General features: G+C 43.3%; 1 pseudogene; it reads left to right on the top strand.

Moving 5' to 3' along the window:
- Nucleotides 1–104: 104 nt before the first annotated feature.
- LOC124647855 lies at nt 105–22,076 on the top strand (annotated as a pseudogene).
- The last annotated feature ends 771 nt before the right edge of the window (nt 22,077–22,847 follow it).

Below are 22,847 nucleotides of genomic sequence, written 5' to 3'. Positions count from 1 at the left end.
CCACCTAGCTCCCTAGCCACCCTTAGCATCAGACATCCAGCTATAAAAACGCTCATTACTGCTTTGCAACTTTACACCTTCAACATTCCCTGTGACAGTGAACAATTCAAACATCTGGAAAGAGAAGTCATGGCGATGGTGCTGGACGCTTTCGCGTCCTACCTCGGCGACCTGCTCAAGCAGGTGGCGGAAGAGGAGCTGGGAGTGATGCTCGGCGTCTCCGGCGAGACCGACAAGATGGGAGTGAAGCTAAAGGACCTCAAGAACCTCCTCGCCGACGCCGAGAGGAGGCGCATCACCGACGAGAGCGTGCAGGAGTGGGTGGCGCAGCTCAAGCGCGCCATGTACGAGGCTACCGACATCCTCGACCTCTGTCAGCTCAAGATCATGGAGCAGGGATCGTCCGCGCCCGACCTGGGATGCTGCAACCCCTTGCTCTTCTGCTTGCGGAATCCCCGATTCGCCCATGAAATCGGCGGCCGCATCAAGAAGCTCAACCAGTGGCTTGGCGACATCAAGGAGAGAAGTGTTGCATTCAGCTTCCTCCATCTCGGTTCCTATGAGGATCGGAGGACGGCCAGGCCCAATGCTTCTTACCGGAAGACAGATCCGGTGTTGGAGCGATCGAGTGTGGTGGGGGAGAAGATCGAGGAGGATACAAATGCCCTGGTGGAGAAGTTGAGAAACAAAAATGGTAATGATAGCAGTGGCGGAGCGTGACCGAAAACAAAGCATGGGCCAAACAACAAGGCAAACCATCAAAGCTTATATAGACTGGGCCAAATAAAGCAAATTCGAACAATTAGTAAAAATACATGGGCTATTTAACCTGTAATTGGTGTTTTCCAATGTGCAAAGACTGGGCCACAGCCTGTATGGCCTCCAAGACGCTTCGCCACTGAATGATAGCATCATGGTGTTCGCCATTGTTGGTGTCGGTGGGATTGGCAAGAGCACTCTCGCCAAGAAGGTTTTCAATGATGAGGCTATCGAGCACGGGTTCAATACAAAGATATGGCTAAGCATCACAAAAGAGTTCAGCGAGGTTGAGCTGCTGAAGACTGCCATCATCGCCGCCAAAGGAATCCTTCATGAGGGTGGAACTCAAGACAGGTCTCTACTTGTGCCGGCTCTTGTCAGTGCAATAAAGAATAAGAAATTCTTTCTTGTGTTAGACGATACGTGGGGCGACAATGAATGGAACAATTTGTTGAAGGCTCCATTTAGTCATGGCGCCCCCGGCAGTCGGATCCTCGTCACAACAAGACATATGGTTGTTGCCAGAGGAATCAAAGCGGTGCATCCGTACCACCATGTTGACAAGTTAGAGCCTGAAGAATCATGGTTATTGCTCAAGAAGCAGGTTAATTTCTTTTATTCTCTAACGCAAGTTCATACTAACATGTTCACTAATGAATACTAGCTAGACTTTCCTGCATGTTCAATGCTTAACTACAAACTCTTCCCATACACTTGCATATGAATGTCTTATTAGGAGTGCAATTTTTTGTGACCGAAATTAAAACGCAAGGGCATTTGATGTTTTTTACCATAATTTTTTCGACACGAGTTCACCAAAACGACACCACCACTTCCCTCATATTTCGAGTTACGTATAATTTATTGGATGATTTTCTTGCTAGATTTTTTTTCGGGACATTTACGCTCTTTCCTTTCATGATGAAAATAGAGAGAAAAAGATACTAGTACACATTAGCATGTGGCAATTCAACTAACTAGGCTTGCAATGTTTAGAAAATACGTGTCACCCCTGCGTTAGTTTCTTTATTCGATGAGTGATACTATATATGTAAATGAAAGTATGATACTCTGTACTAGCTTTAGCTATAATACCTTCCTTATTAACTTAGTTGGTTTAAATTTCTTGCAGGTATTCACAGATGAGAAAAGTGAACATGAGATTGATATGCTAAAGGATATTGGATTGCAAATTATAGCCAAATGTGACGGTTTACCGCTTGCTGTAAAAGTGATGGGAGGACTTCTATGCCAGAAGGAGAAAGAACGATGTGAATGGGCAAAGGTTTTGAATGATGCTATATGGTCAATATCTCAAATGCCAGAAGAGCTCAATCATGCATTATATCTTAGCTATGAGGATTTTTCGCCTTGTTTAAAACAATGCTTTCTACACTTTTCACTTAAACCTAAGAAGACAGAATTACTTGATGGTGAAGTAGTAGGCATGTGGATTGGTGAAGGGTTTGTTCATGGGAATTCAGATAGATTGGAAGAGTTAGGAAAAGAATATCATAAAGAGCTAATACTGAGGAACCTTATAGAGCCGTATGGATCACTCACACATGTCTCTCTATGTCTGCAACATGCATGATGTTGTTCGCTCATTTGCTCAATTTTTAACTAGAGATGAATCATTGATTGCTCAAAATGGAGAAATTGTTAATAGTAAATTTAGTTCACAAAGGTTTCTTAGGTTGTCTATAGAAACCAAAGGTGTGGAATCAGATGAATTTGAGTGGAGGACTTTACAAGAGCAGAAATCACTAAGATCCCTCATACTAATTGGGAATCTTAAGATTCGGTCCAGTGATTCCTTGAATACCTTTGCAAGTTTACGTACTCTACATATAGAGTCCTCAAAATTTTCCCACTTCGTTGATAATTTGTATCAGCTCAAACACTTGAGTTATTTGACACTAAGGAAGTGTGATGATATAAACAACCTGCCAGAGAACATCCACAAGATGAAATTCTTACAGCACATTTGTCTTGATGGCTGTGAAAATTTTGTGAAACTCCCCAATAGCATTGTAATGTTATCGGAGTTGAGATATCTCTGCCTTGAAGACACGTGTATAAATATTGTGCCCAAGGGTTTCCATGCTTTAACAAAATTTGAGGACACTACATGGGTTCCTAGCCCAAATGGATGGTGAATTGGTGATTGGTGTAGTTTAGAAGAGCTTGGGTCACTTTCCAACCTAAAGGTCATTTTATTAGTGGGTCTAGGAGATTTATCTTCTGCCTCATTTGCCTCGAAGGCCAGGCTTAGTAAAAAGTTGTATCTTTCAGTTTTGGGACTATATTGCAGTCACAGAACAAGCGACGATGGATTGGTCACAGATGGGATCTCTGAGAAGGACCAAGGAATAATTAAGGAGGTGTTTGATGAGCTTTGTCCTCCACCTTGCATTGAAGATATTATTATCCAAGGATATTTTGGGCGTCAGCTCCCTAGATGGATGATGTCGACATCAGAGATTCACTTCGTGAGCCTCAGGACTCTAATGATGTGGAGCTTGGTTAGCTGTACCCAGCTCCCTGATCACTACAAGAGATGGGGGATTTGTTGACGAAAACCCTGGTGACAAAAATGCATACCGTCATGGATGTGTCCTTATAGGTGACGAATTCATCTTTCGTCAAGCATTTAAGGTAATGCTTGACGGTATGATTTCTCGTCAAGAAAAAATCGTCACCCATTACCCAAGCGGGAAGGGCTTCCATCGTGTCGGTTAATAGGTGACGAAATCAAAGATCGAGGTGACGAAATATTACTAAGTTACTTTATTAAATGTTATTAGTTTTATATATCATGCGTGACCCACTTGTCGGGAACATATTTAATTAAGTAAAAATTGTGGTTTGGAAGAATCGAACAAGGGCTTCGGCGTGACCGACGCGGAGTCTTACCGCTAAGGTAGATATGGAATTTTGATCCGGATCCGTAAGTAGTCTATTCTACATATTTATTTCAATGGTGTGATCTAGATGTTACGACATAATAATCCCCTTATTAATATTTATGTCGGCCGAGGGTGCCTCGTTTAAGTCGCGCCGCTAGCGTGACACGGCCTATATAGGTGCTCTTGCTAACGGTCGAATCGACTAGGGTTCTCGTCGAGGTGAGAAGAATTCCGTGAAGGCTCCATTGTGGTGGCGGCGAGACGCATCATCGGTGAGTTCTCCCGATTGTTTGTTAGGTCTAGATTTTTTAATCGAGTTGTCAAGATCTGTTCCGAAGAACGTTGGCATGTTCTTAAGCGAATTGTAGGCAATGGATCGAAGTTGGATAACCGATGGCACCAAGAAGTTCACAACAAAGTACATGGCAGGTGTTAGGGATTTCATCAAGTTTGCGCGAGAACACTTGGACAATACGGATGAACCAATCTTGTGCCCTTGCAAGGACTGCCTAAATCTGATACGTCGGGATATAAAAACGATCGAGGATCACTGCAATTGTTCAGGTATGTCCATGACGTATACAAGATGGACTAGACATGGGGAAGATTTTAGTGATGACGAAGGGCGGGATAGAAACGATGATGGTGCGTATGATAGTGACAACGATGAAGAGGAAGACAATGGTGATTTTTATGTTGATGATTCGTCTAGTATGATCGATGAACTGCGAAGTCCGGAAATAAAGGTCCCGACCTGCCAAATCTGTATGCTAATCTAATTGAGTCGGCGAAAAAGAACTTTATGAGGGATGCACCTCTTTCACTAGGTTGTCGTTCATCATTAAGCTCCTTCATGTCAAATCATACAGCCGGATAACAAACGAGAGGATTTGATCTCTTACTTCAGCTTTTACGTACGGCTTTGCCGGATGTGGACTTTCCCAAATCATATGCTGATGCTAAGAGTGTTCTTTCGATGTTGGGCTTGGTTATGAGACAATTCATGCATGCAAGTTTGATTGTTCTTTATTTTGGGGAGATCACAAGGACGATACGAACTGCCATGTTTGTGGATTATCAAGATATAGAGACCCTACTTGGAAAAAAGAAAATCCCTCACAAGGTGTTAAGGTACTTTCCTATAATTAAAAGGTTGCAGAGACTATTTGTTAAAAAGGAAATGTCGACACATACTAGATGGCACAAAGAGAAGAGGGTTGTTGAGCCCAATGTACTGAGGCACCCTGCTGATGGTGAGGCATGGAAGCACTTTGATGGCAAGTTTGATTGGTTTGCTAAAGATCCTCGTAACATAAGACTAGGTTTTGCCACAGGACGGCTTCGATCCTTTTGGAAGTATGAGTAATCCTTACGATATGTGGCCTGTTTTTGTGATTCCTTACAACTTCCCACCATGGATGTGCATGGATCAATCGAATTACATGATGGCATTGCTAATCCCCGGAAAGTATTCCCCAGGGAAATATTTTCATGTATTTATGCAGCCACTGATAAAAGATATGATGCAGCTATGGAGTGGTGTGGAGACATTTGATGCATGCACAGAGGAATATTTCCCATTGCATGCTGCGTTTCTTTGGTCTATTCATGATTATCCTGGATATGCCACTATGTCGAGCCGAAGCACAAGAGGATTTCATGCGTGTGTGCATTGCGATGAGAATCCTTGCGCTGAACCTTTGAAAAACAAAATTGGATATATTGGGCATCGGCGATTTCTTGATAAAAATCACCCATACGGGAGAAGCAGACTTTTCAATGGTACAACTGAGACTAGAGATCCACCAAGGAAGTACACACCCAAAGAGGTAGCTGCGAAGGTAGAAATGGTTAAGGATTTTGAACATGGCAAAAATCCAATAAGTAGAAAGCGGAAGCGTGCAACTGTACCGGTGAACCAACATGGCACCGGAAAGTCAGCTTACATCATCTACCGTACGCGGCAGAACTTAAGATAGCTCACAACTTAGATGTGATGCATATTGAGAAGAACATATGTGACAATATTGTTGGTACACTACTTGAACTTGAGGGCAAGAATAAGGACACTGTTAGTGCTAGAATTGATTTGAGGAAATTCAAAATGTGGAAGAAGTATTGGTTGGAGAAAATTGTGAAGGATGATGATGATGCGGCGAGTAACTTATGCGAAGCCCCTGCACCATGGACGCTTTCGAAGGAACAGAAGAGACATTTGTGTAGGTATTTGGCAAACACTAGGTTTCCGGATGGTTATTGCGCAAGCCGGGGAAGATGTGTGAATATTGATGGTTGTAAGGTTACCGGTATGAAGACGCATGATTGCCACATACTTCTGCAGCGAGTGTTGCCGGCTGGGCTCAAGTGAATTTCATCTAAGGAAATGTATGTGGCTATTGCAGAGCTAGGAAGATTTTTTAGGGAGCTGTGTGCCAAAACCCTGAAAGTTGATGTGCTTGAATCGATTGAAGGTTGAAATTGTTGTGATCCTATGCAAACTTGAGAAGCTCTTCCCCCAGACTTTTTTGATGTAATGGTGCACTTAGCTATTCATCTTCTCGAGGAGGCTCTTTCGAGGGGTCCTGTTCATTATGGTTGGATGTATCCAGTTGAGAGAAGATTAGGTTATCTAAAGTCTACGGTCACGTAACAAAGCAAGGCCGAAGGTTCTATCGCAGAGAGCTACATTGTTGATGAGTGTTTGATTTTTTGCTCTAGATTTTTCAAGGATGGCACGAAACAAGATTTAACAAAGATGATAGGAACCAAGACATTCGGAGAAAACCTGATCTCGACGAGATGGAAGTATTTTCAGTTGGAGCTAAAGGTCTTGGGAAATCCATTTTGAAACATTTTGACAAGGAATTTGACAAAATGGTTTGGTATGTGCTTGAACAAGCGTGACGATGTAGAACGTTATATCAAGTAAGTAGTTAGCTTCACTTTAATAACTACTTCTCAATGTTGCGGACATAATTGTCTCGTATTTCATATGTGTTTTTTCTATGTTTCGGTGAATTCCGACAAGAATTGGGAGGTAGGGGTGTGCGTGACATCGAGGAGACGGTTCGGAGAGAGTTTGCGGGTTGGTTTGCAAACCATGTGAGACAGATTGGACAATGCATCAGAAGATTTGAAGTCTGCGGCTGCTTGGGCCGGACCGGCGTGTAGTAGTATACGCTGGTTGCAACGTAAAGGGTGCGAGGTTTCGCACGCTTACTCGGGATAAAGACACGAAGACTCAAAATTCGGGCGTAGCGACTAAGGGATCTTTTGGTGATGCAGATGAGACCGACTACTATGGTGTTCTGCAAGAAGTTCTTGAACTGCAGTACGGGACTAACAAACACGGTGACAGGTCCGTGTACTTGTTTCGTTGCGACTGGTTCGACCTTGCGAGCAAGGGTTCCAAGATAAAAGATGATGGTTTTTTAAAAGCGTTAACACTTCTATCCTATGGTTCAAGAATTCACCATTCATATTGGCCAGTCAAGCTGAAACATGCTTCTATTTGGAGGATACAAAGTTTGGTGATCCGTGGAAAGTGGTGCAGAAGTTCAGCCATAGACATGTGTACGACGTTCCGGAATTAGAAGATGGTAACGATGATGCATTTGTACGGAATGAAGACGCATACCAGGAGGATGAAGGTTCGGTCGACCATACATTTCATGATGTTGGCGACCTAGACGAGGAAGCAGATGTGGAAGCAGAGGAGGATGATCATCGTGCTCGCTGAAGTTGTACGTATTCATGATGCTCGTACAATCCGTGAACTAGAGAATGCGGAAGATAGTCCCAATGTTGACATGGATATGAGCGAAGATGAACTAGAGAATCGGGAAGATAGTCTCATTTTGGAAGAGAACATACATGATGACGAGGGAAAAAATTCAGAAGAAGATAGTGATTTAGATTGATAGAAACATGTAATGCATACAACTATATGTTTTGTTCCAAACATTTGAAATGTTCTTATTTAGATGTTTACGATCTCGAACTTGTCATTGAATTATCCGGAAGGGTTTAAGAGCAAATTAATATAAGCAAAAATATGGACAAATATAAGAAAGCCAACATGTCGGTAACATAACTTTGACAATGGTTTTAATTAATCGACACTTGACACGATTACAACCAGCAGCACGATATGACTAACTATTGTTTTAACACAAGCAAAATCGACAATCGCATAAAGAGTCTTACAACTTAATTTAAACCTAAAGGGGCTGCATAGTTGGACACACGGGCACCATGAATCACGGACTAGCTACTCCAGATCGATTTCGGGCACATGGGTAGCAAACAAGTAAACCCCTGCATTTCCCGGGTAAAGCAAGAACGAGCATCTTGTCACCCATCCGAAGGTGCTTTTCCTTGTCCATGAACTCCTTCCACCCAGCGACGCAGAGACGACCATCGTCCGAAGGAATTGCGTAGGACGCATGCACCAAAGTACTCGGGATGGCACACAATACTGATTGCACCATATTGTTCCATATCTTTAGGAACCAAACGGCTAGGGATTTTCTGTTCCAACAATAGGGACATAGTTTAGTTAACACTTGTACGTAATGTAGGTCGCAAACTTAATGAAATGATATGATCTACTGCTTACCACGTGTTTGTTGTAATTTTCGCTGTTTGTCCAATTCGAGTATGCGGCATTGGGACAACTAGTGCTCCTTGATCATAATCTCCGAGCATTGTGGTACTCAACAAGGTAGTCCAAGTTGTCCACCCGAAGAATGACGGTATGCATCATCCTCCAATTTATCATTGTTCCATCGATACTACGAGCGAGTCAACAATGTCACGCTTCGTACGGGACAAGCTGGTAGTAAGCTGCATAATTAAAATAACCGACATAAGATGGAATAATTAATATGATCAATCATTGTGTCCAAAGGTGGAAAATTACCTGGATGGATTAGTGGTTCGAGTTCCAGTTATTACAAGAGTATCCCGACCGGATGAGTTAACTCTGAAAATTAACTCCATGCCAACCTTAAAATTGTACACTCTAGCAAATTCGTTCCAAAATCTTCCGTTGATATAGGTTCTGCCAGCTCTGTTGGTAACATTAACAACAAATGCATGGCCATCTTTGGTTTTGAGTGCAGCTTCAAAAGTTGTCCTGTGGGAGGTCTGGACACCATACTTCTTAAGGAAATACGGTCTATAGTAGCAAGGGATGACCTAAATTCAGTAGAGTTAATACAAAAGTAAGTTAAATATGCGTCTACTCGGATAATCACCGAGTCTCAGATCTTGGACTTCTATCGGCACATATCTGAACTTCTATCGAGCACATATCTGAACTTCTATCAGCACATATCCGAACTTCTATCGGTATAGGACTGAACTACCGATACCTCTATCTCTAACAGCTACAACTATCGTAAAACTGGTATGAACGTAAAAGTTATCACAACTATCGTAAAACTCAACCATAAATAAGCGGTTAATACATATGGTGACCAACAATTATTACACACATCTGAATAATAGTACTAAACTAGCAATAACTACTAGGATCACGTGTTAAACTTTGATGTGGCGGCGAATTAATGAAACATCTGAATGAATTTTAAACTTATAAGTGCATGTACCGTCTTCTCCTCAAAACCCTCTTGTAGTGTTTGCACGAAAAAACCTAACGCGACTCCCCCTCCGCCGCACATCCCCTTCTTGTCAAAGCAAACTGGACACTGCAAAAAATATGAAGAAAGATTACAAATCGGAAACAACGATCGATCGCGAGACGTACATGTTATTTACGTACTCCACTAGTAGGCGCCATCCTTGGTCTCGACGCGGAGCGAGAGTCTTACAAGTCTCGCCGGCGAGAGACGTGGCGAGCGTGGTGGCGGCGAGAGACGTGGCGAGATCGCGGCGGCGAAGGAGACGTGGCGAAGATCATCGGACAATGGTCTGGGGCTGAAGGCACCGGCCATCGTGATATGACTGGCATAGTTATATTCGTGGAGTAAATTTCGTGTAGGTCAATATGCGAGGGGTTTTCGGACGCAAAGAGAGGGAAATCGCCAAAAGCCGACCAAACCACCATGGATTTGGGGCATGATTTGGCACCCTTGTGCACATTGTGATATGACACCTTGGTTGCTATGGGTTTTGATTTTTGGAGTTGGTGGCATGGTGTCCCCATGGTGGACATGTGTCGAACGAGGGGTTTTCGGACGAAAAGAGGGGAAATCGCCAAAAGCCGACCAAACCACCATGGATTTGGGGCATGATTTGGCACCCTTGTGCACATTGTGATATGACACCTTGGTTGCTATGGGTTTTGATTTTTTGGAGTTGGTGGCATGGTGTCCCCATGGTGGACATGTGTCGAACGAGGGGTTTTCGGACGAAAAGAGGGGAAATCGCCAAAAACTGACCAAACCACCATGGATTTGGGGCATGATTTGGCACCCTTGTGCACATTGTGATATGACACCTTGGTTGCTATGGGTTTTGATTTTTTGGAGTTGGTGGCATGGTGTCCCCATGGTGGACATGTGTCGAACGAGGGGTTTTCGGACGAAAAGAGGGGGAAATCGCCAAAAACTGACCAAACCACCATGGATTTGGGGCATGATTTGGCACACTTGTGCACATTGTGATATGACACCTTGCTTGCTATGGGTTTTGATTTTTTGGAGTTGGTGGCTTGGTGTCCCCATGGTGGACATGTGTCGAACGAGGGGTTTTCGGACGAAAAGAGGGGGAAATCGCCAAAAACCGACCAAACCACCTTGGATTTGGGGCATTTAACGTCACCACATTACCCTACAACAGAAGTTTCACTTGGAAAAAGGTTTGACAACCTCTTAGTGCAATTAGGTCAACCTAGGTTTCACCAAACACTCAAACTTTCATATAAAATTGAAAATTTGTTGAAATCTTTCCAAACCTTGTGTATTGGCCAATGTGTGGCTAACACTTTCCATGGAAAATAACAAACTAGAAAAAAATTTGGCATAAGGGTGCATCAACATGTGGGTAATGACGCTAGCATGCTATCTTGGCAGTTTGGTTTGAAAATTTTCAAAAATTCATCCCCTAAACTCAAGAAGAGGCTATGTGTGATCACTAATTCGTATTTCAAATATTTTAGAGTTTTTAATACCCATATCGAAAATTCCGTGCCAGCCCATCCGTCATGCGTGGGACCCATGTCAAAGTAATGGGAAAGTGGACTGACTACATGCAGCAATCCACGTTTTCACACCCACGCGTCAGACAGAGGAACCCAAACGGCAGCACCTACTGTATATCCATCGGCCCCATCGTCTCTCCCACCCGCAACTTCTATTCCCCAATCTCTGGCGAAAAACCATGCTTGCACCTCCACCAGCGCAACACCGACCTCCCCTTCCACCGAAGATCCCGAAGATGAAGCGTGTTCGCGGAGACGAGCCGGAGGCGAGTGCGGTCGTCAACGTCGACAGAGGCGACGGCGATGGTCCGGTAGTAGTCGACGTCGCGGAGGCGGGATCTTCTTCCGGAACTGGAGCCGCTCTTCGCCGCGCCGTGACCGTGGAGGGCTCCGCCCAACCGGCCGTGGTCGCCGTCGCTGATGAGGCCACGGGAGACGTCCTCGCTCCCGCGGCACAAGCGAGATGACCGGGGCTTCGATCCGAATGACCCGTTCTACCGCCACTCCAGGCAGTACCGCGAGCTATATGGCCCCAGAGAGTGCGACGAGTTCGAAGAGGAGGCCTCCGACAACTGCAGCGAGGTACTCTACTATTCCGATCGATCCCCTGTTTTTCTTGATCTTACTGTTCACCATAGGGTTTGCTCATAGGGTAGATTGATTTGCCCTGTCTGCGACTTCTTGTACAAATTGATGATTCTAGGGTTCTTGCTCATCTGATTTATGGTTTGTAGTTACTAGATCTGTAATATTTGATGCACATCTTGATTCAACTGTAATGATTCCTTTTGTGTGATGAATGATACCTGCTTAGTGTAACGCTCATCTGCATTTCAAACTTAAATTCATCCGAATATGAATCATACCAGAGTGATTATGATTACAAGAATTATATTATAGGTACTATTAATTGATCTGATACATGGATTTTATAATCACCATTTGTCTTAAACTGGTGCTTATTTATACGATGAAACCATAGTGTGTACATCATTTTAATTTGGGGAACAAGTGAATTATCAGTTGCATGTAATTTATGACCATAATTTTTGTTCAATTCCTGCTTATTGACGTCATGAATCCATATTGTTTTATGAATCGAGTACATCTTCGGGGAACAAATGATTGATCCCCGATCCATGAAATTTATAATCACCATTTTCTCTTAAATTGGTGCTTACTTATAATACTCGAAATAATGATTGGACTACCCATGAACAAGTTGTGACAACAGTTTAAATTGGTGGTTATTTATATTAGTGAAGTAATTATGTATGGTTGGATCTGAATCATAAATGTTGATTCTACATGATTAATTCTTAATAATGTTCATACAAAAATATTTAATGCTTCAATTGTATTTCAGTTAATTTCCTTCTCTCACTTCTTCTTTACTTTCAAAATCGCAGGAAGACTCTGAGGACGTTGACAGCGACAAGGAGGACCGGGACCGGAAGAGCCGCTTCGTTCGAAGAAGCCGAAGATCGGCCGAGATCCCTTTCCGTCGTAACGGAAAGCCACATTGCCCATTCGCGGCAGGGTTTTCCCGAACGATCTCGTGTGTCCGATCCAAGCACGCGACGGGAGTTGGAAAAGGTAGCAAGCGAAGCACAATCCTGCTAGCAAGGCGAAGCACGCTGCCTTTGGCAAGTTCCTCGGGGACTACGTCGGGACCGGCCTCATCCCGCTCGTCGGTCCAGCTCGTTGGCCCTCATGTTCTCCACTAAATTTAGTTTCGTTTAGTTGTTCCCCTGGAGGTTCATGGTTAAACTATGTCATGTTTCAAAGACTATGTTCTACTTTTGTTATTTGGAACCTGGGCAATCATACCCAGTTGTTTAACTTCCATCCTAGTGGGCTTGTTCTGTTTTTCCCAAGGCCCAGGGAAGTACATATTAATTTGCAAAAAATGAACAATTAAAATCAGTGAAAATTGAACTGGCGAGTAGAAAAAATGCAGGACCAAATAGTCAATCGTAAAGTTTACCCCCTACATAATCCCACTATACAATCCCTTCACACAAGAGCGGCCGGGGTAGCGATATGACATAAACACACAATGGGCACACACAAATTGTAGACTAAAACAATTATATCATATGATAAAGATTATATCATAGGATATCAACCGAAACTTCAATACCACCACGGCCGCCCTGGTTGAAAAGAATGAGAACAACATTCCCGCATTCAAAGTTATACTCCTTAGTAAACTCCGACCAGCAGGAATCGAACTTCATCCTTCCATCGGTAGTAGTGTAGTATGCACCCCGAGGGTGGTAGCCATAGTCATCAACAAAAAACATGCCTCCCCGCTTTCGGAGATATTCAAGGACCTAACAACTTCCTTCGGTATACGCTGAATAATAAAAATTAAATTATATATGGGAAGGATATAAAGGATAACTAAGATTACATAAAGAAAAGGAGAATTATACCAGTCCATTGCCCTTCAAATCGGTATTCGTCAAGGTGTGCACAAAAACAACACCAAGACCAAGACCACGCTCACGGAGAAGTTGTTCCTTCTTCAATGTTTGAGCAGTAGTAAGCATAACACCTTTAGTGTGGACAACTGCAGTTGGAATTTCTGCATACAAATTTAAAATTAATAAAAGAATAAAAAAAGGAGATATAACATCAGTTATATTAAAAAAATGGGCAACACATGGTAAAAGATAAAACAGAATTACCATCGACACGATGCTTTTCGATGCCATCGGGACCTCATCGCAAAAATCCCAAACATTTCGGGAGCACTATCAAACCCAAACATGATACGATCACCAACTTTCAGGTCGTAGTCATGAAGAAATTTTTGGTATCCCAGTACCAAAAACACGTGTCTTCGAACTTCCTTTCTTAACATGAAATTTGTACTTCACTTCATCCGATGTAACGACAAAAAAGATATTACCAACAAGGTTGTTGAACTGCCTCCTCACAAAACAAGGCACAGTCTGAAAAAACAGTAGAACAAAAATGCAGAAAATAAGGATATAGTCTAGAATCTGTCAACAAAAAAAGATACATTCTAAAAAAGGATATATACCATAAAGTCATCAAATCTTCTTCCAAGATAACAACGAAATGAACTGAGAGTCTCCCGCCTCTGCTGACAATGATTGCCCATCGAACCACAAACAACACAGTTCATCCTGTGTATATTTAGCAATTACCAAAGCTAGTAAAAAATACAGGTAGGTAGGGCATATTCATAGAAATCTATCCATAGATCTGAAACCATACACACATATATCCATAGATCTGAACAAACAAGATTATTCGAGAGGACAAAAAGGATTTTCAACAAACGAGAGAAAAAGGAGGTGAGGTGAAGTAGTGACATGTAAAAACATATTTTCCTACCTCTCAAAACAAACGAAAATCTTCGAGAGAAAAGAGTTTTTCAGCACAAAAGAGAGAGAAAGAAGATGAAGGAGACTTGCTTCACCGCATGAACAAGGGAGGGCAGAAGGCAAAACCAACCAGGGGCATTATAAATACAATAAGTAGTAGTAACTGCCTACAACCGCTATTTAATGAGGTTGTGGGGTAGATGGTGGTTGCTATCCTGTAAGTTCAAAAGTCAAACACAAAGTATCTCATGCAAAAATGGAGCCCACTGCTATTATGTAAACTCTGTCAATAAGTTCACAATGGCAAAACATCAGCACACTGAAAAATACATTGAATCATAAAGTTGCACTTCAAAATTATTTAAAACCATATGATTTACAACTTCAAATGTACAACAAAATGTTGACTACATGCCTTTGTTCGGACTATAGGTTAGGTCGGAACAATTATGGCATGTTAGTCATTTTTTCAACATACATAAAAAACAAATGCTCATTTGTGGACGAAGTGCACAATTATACCAAAGTAGGCATCACTTCAACACATCAAACTACACCAAACCTCATGAAAAATTTAAATTTGAATTTTCCACATGAATGTCACAACATTTACTCAGTCCCACTAGTTACTGATGATTTTACATTGAATTTAGCATTTATTATGAGTTTTACTCGTTTTCTGTCATTTTTTAATAAAAAATCAACAAACACCTAAAATTGTCAGAAAAATCTGAAACTCCTTAGGCACACATACCTACCCTTCATGACCACTCACAAAAATTTGCAGCTCAATCTGAGTATTTGAAGAGCAGCTTGCTTGAAAAAGAGCCCTTCACCGACATGATCGATGTGGGTCCACACATGGATCGACCCAACCAACATGAGGTTCCACAAGTGTTTTCAGACAAAATCTCACATGTGTGAACAATAACATGTATATGTGGGATGTGTTCTCACATATACCTCACATGCAAAAGGTTTTACAACTTCCGGGGTCGACGATTCGACCGTTATGCCGAAAATGCCCTCACTTGTGTAAATTCACATCAAACTACACCAAACCTCATGAAAAATTTAAATTTGAATTTTGCACATGAATGTCACAACATTTACTCAGTCCCACTAGTTACCGATGATTTTACATTGAATTTAGCATTTATTATGAGTTTTACTCGTTTTCTGTCATTTTTTAATTAAAATATACATGTACAGTTCCATTTTCATAGTAATATTTTTTCTTTCACGGCAAAAACTTGTTCCCTCCAAATTGTAGTACGCCGGCTGCCAAAACGCCCAAATTTTTTGTTCCCTCCACTCCTCCCGCGCACCCCACCTATCAAATATTTCGCCCTCCCTTATATACGTCGTGCCTCTACCCCATGATTTACGAGCATCTTAACTACCCACCCACCCGACCTCATCCTCTCGTGCTCACCCCGATCCGGTGTCTTCGCCGGACGTTCATCCATCTCGCATCTATCTCCCCGCCGGTGGTCGCCATGGCCGGCAGTCGTCGAAACGTCGGGGGAAGGAAAATCGCACACACACGCCGAAGAAGGCGCCCGGCTCGAAGAAACGCCAAGGTAAATCTGTCGGTGATCGGCTTGTTGTTGTGTTTTTCGGATGGTTAGATCGAGAGATCGGTTTTACATGTCTACCACGCCCGTTTGACCTATATCTAGATCTTGCATATTTGATAGATCCAATCCCGACATCATACGTATAGGGTTTATCGTTTTTATTGCAGAGACAATCATGCCGTGCTATACAATCTTTGCCATCCCGCTGCTGTACAATCTTTTGCATAGACAATTGTTTGCCGAAACACTTAACCGAACTAATTCCAGCCGTTGCCGAAAACAGCTCGACGAGCTACGGTGAACAACGACATTGCTTCGGACTTTTATTCCTCGGTTTCGGAGGAAGCGAGTTTGATCTAGAACAATTGTTTGTCGTTTTCTATGGAACTAGTTAGTTTGCACGTGCAATGCACATCTTAACAATGTAATGAAGTTTTTTTAATCATGTACTTTGTTTCATCAGTCTATTTATTTCCACAATTTTTGTTTATCTATGTCTTTCAAAAGTCAAAAATCAAATTTCAGCACATATCTGAACTTCTATCAGCACATATCTGAACTTCTATCAGCACATATCTGAACTTCTATCGGTATAGGACTGAACTACCGATACCTCATTATGTGTCAATTATTTGTTACGAGTAGATATCTAAAAGCACATGATGTCCCTTAGCCTGGCATATGCCCCCTCTTATGTTTTGTTCGCCGACATCATACGTAGACTCTTATGTTTTCAATCATTTGCTCGCTGTACAATATTTTGCAAAGACAATTATTTGTCTGTTTTCTATGGAATTGGCCCCCTCTTATGTTTTGTTCACGCTCCGCTCTTCCGATTATTTCAGCGGAGACACAAAACCCCGTCAAGCCGGCATATGAGCTTGCCAAGGAGAAACAAATGCAAGAAAATGTAGTACGCATGGAAAAAAATTTCGCTGAAAAATATGGACCCGCCCACAAATTTCGTGAAAGATTTCTCCGGTTTTGCACGTACATTAGTGTATGGTGGGGTACAAATAGGAACTAGTAACAATCTAAAGGACACGGACCGCGAAGAGATGGAGGTCGAAGAGGACCCTTCGTATGAACCGAATCCGAAGAGATAGCTACCGCCGATGATGATCTTCATTCGAGATGAGGATCGACGCACCGTCGGCAAAACTTCAGCTCAGTGTCCGTGGAACTATGTCCGAACTATGATAGGAAATACGTACATGCTAAATGTTTCCTACTAATGTAGCCTCTACTTTGCTTGCAGATAGTTGCTTCTTCCGCAATAGTTGCACGTAAGAAGCGATCCATACCTGAAGTTGCACCATCCAACATTGCAACAAGATCAATGGCAACAACCGAACCCGAAGCCGGGTCATCCGATGAGCCGACGGCCACCGCTGGTCCGAACACCGAAGGAGCACCCTCACCTAACCAGATCATGACATCTGGAGGCAGCACCTCATCTCCCGAGGACAATCAAATTGTAAACTTTGAGCGGCAAGGTATGAAAGTTTGTAAAAACTAAACACTGTACCGCATATTTTCATATAAAAGAGAATCATTTCATATCTCTTATTTCAGAGACATTGACAACATTTGGCGGTAGTAAGAGAAAGAGAGGTGGACGCAGACGTACCATGGGCGGACTACATGAGTACACAAGAAGAAATGGTGGCAATAAGATGCCAATTGAATTCACTGCTGGTGTCAGGAGACCCAAGGATTATGTCCAGTCAGCAAAGCTGAGCAATGAGGTTGGTATTCACATCCGTGAAAAAATGCCGCTTGCAACACACTCGGACACGAGTACAAGAAAGATGACACTCTCAAACATGTCATTCCTCATGCTATAAGTACGATAGCGGTGAGTCCTGTACAATATTGGTTTAACCTAATTAGTATGCTACATGATCAACTATCTAAGAATCTACCGATTAATGCATCACTATTTTGAAGGGAAAGTTTAATATGGACAAAAATGATGAGGTGGCTCAAGATGTGTGCACCGATATGCTGCAAGTTAGTATTCGGCAGTTCCGATATAGGCTTAAAAAGGAGTATTGGCCGAAAATTAAAAATCTCACACTGGAGCAAGCATATCTCAAGAAGCCAGGTCATGTAGAAGAGAAAAGCTGGAAAGAATTGGTGAAAAGATGGTTTGATGAGAAGTACCACGTACATAAACGTTATTCCTTTCAATAACAGCTACTGAATTCTTACATTTCTCTGATCTGGATAAATAAAATGCATGTACCGAACATAGGGACTCGTGTGTAATAAATGGAAAGAACAGAGAAGTCGTGAAACGGTTCCATACCACTCGGATCTCGAAGCTATGTTGCTCACTCGGGAACATCTAGTAAGTGTTCTGAATTTCCCAATACAGTTCATACTTCTGTCATACACGAGTGTACAATGGTAATGTGCATTCTACATTTTTTCAAGCATAAGGCTAAGCAGCAGGAAGAAGAAACCTCTCCAATTGAATTTTTTAGAATCACACACACTAACAAGGATAACATTATGAGTGCTGAAGCAAAAAGTGCATATGTAAGAAATATTTCTTATTAGCACAATATAATATAATCCAGTTTTGTATGTTGTCCATGCAATGATTGTAATCTTTATGCAGGATCAAATGGTGGCAAAAAAGCGGCGCCACGCAATGAAGATGAACCTGATTTGACTCGATTTGCAAATTGTTCAGCTAGTTCCGAGCGAGAAAAGCCCATCCACCACCTGCAATAGCACATTCCTACCAAGATTGGGCGTCGCAACAAGTTCCAGGAAGTCTTCGTCTCAGCCTACACGCATCCGAGAGCTACAACAAAGACCGGCGGATCAAGAGCGGAACTCCATACAAGCAGCTGAAACGTACCACGGTGACATGCAAGCAAGACTGCAAGAACAAGATGAAAAATTTGAAGAGATCAGGAAGAAGCAGGAGGAAGAACTTGAAGCTGTGAAGAAAGCCCAAGAAGAAAAGACTCTGGCTTATGAAAAGAGGCTGACAGAAATGGATGCCGTGCTTAATTTGCTCTTGAGAACATCCCAGCCACCATCCATGTCTCAATCCCAGGGCAACTAATCTATTGCACCACCGTCCTACAACATTATTAATCATAGGTCTTTTAATTTCTTTGTGTTCCAATTGTAATTTTCTTATGAATCTTTCGGTCTGTGAGAGACATATATACTTCTTGTGCCACCATTTAAGTATGATATTTATTGTCTACTTTTTGATATTTCGCCGCTTTTTTGTTTCCCAAATTTCGCAAATAATTCAAATGCTCTCAAATTTTATCAAATTCAAAAGGTGACGGAAAATGTCACAACGTCACTATTAAATGAAACCACGTGGCACCAATTTCTGGTCCCACTTGTCGAATTTGTGGGTCCCACCAGTCAGCATTATTGGGACCCATATGTCGGCAACAACCTGGTCCCACTTGTCCGAATTTTGTGGATCCCACCGGTCGAATATTGTGGGTCCAGACTTGTCATAATATTTTGTGGGTCCCACCGGATATCCATGTCAGCGCCGTCGGACCCATGTTGTCGAAGCCAAATGGACCCACATGTAAGGCCACGTATGCTTTTTTTGGACCAATCGAAGCTTCCCAAGATTTAGATATTGACGAAAGTTGCAATTTTTCGTGACAAACCTGTCTGTCAACAATGAACCTTTGATGTTCACGAATTTGCAGGTCGTCACCATCAAACATTTGACGTTGACGAAAAAATGCATACCGTCACCCCCGATATTTTATGACGGAGCTTCCTTGACGAACCCCATGATGATCAAATTTTGTCACCGCGAAGTAATCCTTGACGAAAATTGGCCTTAACATGACGAAAGTGATTTGTCAAAAAAAATGTTTTCCTTTGTAGTGGATGGGCTATCTCAGCTCCCATGTTTGGTGTTCTTACAGGTCCGTCGTGCTCCAGCAATCAAGCGTGTTGGCCCTGAATTCCTACGGCCCGATAGCCATTGCCATCATTCTTCATCTCAGGTGGTGGTTGCTTTTCCGAGAATGAACAACATTGCCTTAGAAAGTTAGAAGGAATGGTGCAATGGGAGGAGTGGGAGTGGGAGGAAGAAGTGCAAGCTATGCCTGCATTGGAGGAACTTCGTATCGAAGATTGCAAATTGAGGTGTATCCCTCGTGGTCTTTCCGTCCATGCAAGCTTTTTGAAAAAACTGACCATACGGAATGTCGAGGGTCTTCAGTCTCTTGAAAAATTTGCTTCTGTTGTTGAGCTCAAGCTGTATGACATCCCTTACCTGACTAGCATTTCCAATTTCCCCAAATTGCAAAAGCTTGAGATTCTCTTTTGCCCAAATATTGAATCGGTGCAGGAGATGACTGCACTCCGGAGACTCCGACTGAGGTTTTTTACCAGTGAGAGACAACTTCCACTATACCTGCACACTGTGAATCCCAGTCATTTGCTGCTGGACCACTGCAGCCCCAAGTTACTCGCTTCCATGGTTGCGGGAAAGTCTGGCTCTGAGTGGGACAAGTTTAGTCATATCCAGCATGTCGAGGCTTACGCAGATGATGGAGACATTCAGAAGAAATGGCACCTATTTTACACAAGTGAGCCCTACAGCATGGAGGCAAACATCGAGCCAAATCTGGAGGTAATATGTACGGTTAATATGTTGCTCTTTATGTTAGTAGTTGGCTTATAAAGTAGATTGTCTAGCTTTTTCCATCAGTTCGGACTTTTGGTTCGGACTTTTGGTTCAAGTGGCTAGTGCATGAACCTTAACATGGTATCAAAGCCCAGGATCTCAAGTTCGAGTCCTGGCTTTCACAATTTATTCTAAATTCCCCGTAGCGTCTGTCCGGCCTCACGCTACCTCTTTGCCTTTTTTCCTCCAGTTTGAATGTTTTTTCGATAAAGGGAATATATTAATACCAAATAGATATCAACTACACCCAGCCTCTGCAAAGTTGCACACAGCTAAAAAAAAGAAGAAAAGAGAAAAAACCCGCCGAACTCAACAGTGAAACAGCAAGAACTACCACCGCCAATGGCCACACCTGGACTACAAAAAGGTTCTCCTATAAACGACGCCTCCATGAAGGAAACCGTGCATAAACACCGTCGTCGCCTGATCACCAGATCATGGGTTTTCACCCCGAAGAAAGTCCGAGTAAACTCCAAACAATGCCTTCATCAAGGAAACGAATATATATTCGTCATTATCGAGTACAACCAGTGAAGGTCGGACCTAGGGTTTTCACCCCGGAAATCGAGACTTGGTGCCCTTAGAACACCACCCAAACGAAGTCCCCGCCGTTGCCGCCCCTCTTGCCAAGCCTGCTGCAAAACACCGATCATCCGGTACACAATCTTCACACATCCAAACTCGCACCATCAAGGTCTCGCTGGTCTTACGGATGCAATCATCTTGATATTCTCCATCATTGTCGGCACCACAATAATCACGAGTAAAGTGTCGTGGTCGACGTACCATGTGGTGCCGACAAAAATGAGTCCTCAAGACGTGTCTCCTCGAAACCGCGCAAGCGGATTCGCCGATGTGGTAGTTCCGTCGGCGGAGAGGTGTCTGTCTTAGGTTAATCAAGCCTGTAATGAAGCCTGAAGCCCCCCCTGTGCATCCGAAGAAGAACTCGCCGTCCTCAGACCGCACGCGCCTCGCTGGACGCTCCAGCGCGAGGACAGCAACGATCTATGACCCACGCGGTGGCTGCCGAACACCTGGCCGGATCACACCGCATGAACTGCCATGTCTTCCCAGATCATGTTGCACAGATCCAAGGGGAAAACAATTAGCGCTCGACGCAGCTGGCAGCCACGCGCATATCCTCCATCATGCCCACTCCAGGGCATAGAGCTGCAGATCTTGAAGACGTAGCCAAGCCTGAATCGGGAGCTAGCAGATGAAGTTGTTACTCAGCCAGATCAAGACTGCGTGAAGAACTGAAGATGGACATGGAGAAAACTGCCGGGCAGAAGAAAGTAAAATCGCGGAGACACCCCACCGCCGCCGTCCACCGCCGGGCGGCCTCCTCCGGCGGCGGCAGGGTGAACGTCGCGACGGGGAGGGAGATGTTTGGCGACTGGATTGGATCGCCTCCGGAGTCGCCCTTCCGTGCGACCCGGGAGGCAGTTACCTTCCTTTTCTTCTTCCCTCCAGTTTGAATGTATAGTTAATATATGTAGTAGTTCATGGGTAATGCTAGATCTCGACTATATGTACTCCCTAATGTCGCGTTTTGCTTGCCAGGATCGATCAGTTGAAACTCCACTGTCTGGTTTAGCTGGCCTTACCTGATCAGGGGATGAAGATAAGGAGGATTTTACACAGCATGTCCACTATATAGTTAGTACATAACTGAGGTTTACTGGCCCATAATCCCTGCATACCTCGACAAGAGGAAGGACTGGCAAATGAAGGAGGCAACTCCACCGTCCGGTTTAGCTGGCCTTACTCGATCGGGGATGAAGATAAGGAGGATTTTAGACAGCATGTCCATCGTATAGTTAGTACATAACCGAGGTTTACTGGCCCATAATCCCTGCATACCTCGACAAGAGGAAGGACCGGCAAATGAAGGAGGCAACTCCACCGTCTCGGTTTAGCCGGCCTTACTCGATCGGGGGATGAAGATAAGGAGGATTTTAGACAGCATGTCCACCGTATAGTTAGTACATAACCGAGGTTTACTGGCCCATAATCCCCGCATACCTCGACAAGAGGAAGGACTCGGCAAATGAAGGAGGCAACTCCACCGTCTGGTTTAGCCGGCCTTACCCGATCGGGGGATGAAGATAAGGAGGATTTTAGACAGCATGTCCACCGTATAGTTAGTACATAACCGAGGTTTACCGGCCCATAATCCCTGCATACCTCGACAAGAGGAAGGACTGGCAAATGAAGGAGGCAACTCCACCGTCCGGTTTAGCTGGCCTTACCTGATCAGGGGATGAAGATAAGGAGGATTTTAGACAGCATGTCCACTGTATAGTTAGTACATAACTGAGGTTTACTGGCCCATAATCCCTGCATACCTCGACAAGAGGAAGGACTGGCAAATGAAGGAGG

This window comes from Lolium rigidum, chromosome 4 (genome assembly GCF_022539505.1).
Source record: "Lolium rigidum isolate FL_2022 chromosome 4, APGP_CSIRO_Lrig_0.1, whole genome shotgun sequence".
NCBI classification, from domain to species: Eukaryota; Viridiplantae; Streptophyta; class Magnoliopsida; order Poales; family Poaceae; genus Lolium; species Lolium rigidum.
Note: the sequence above shows the minus strand (reverse complement) of the source record. Positions and strands in the feature narration are given on the sequence as shown.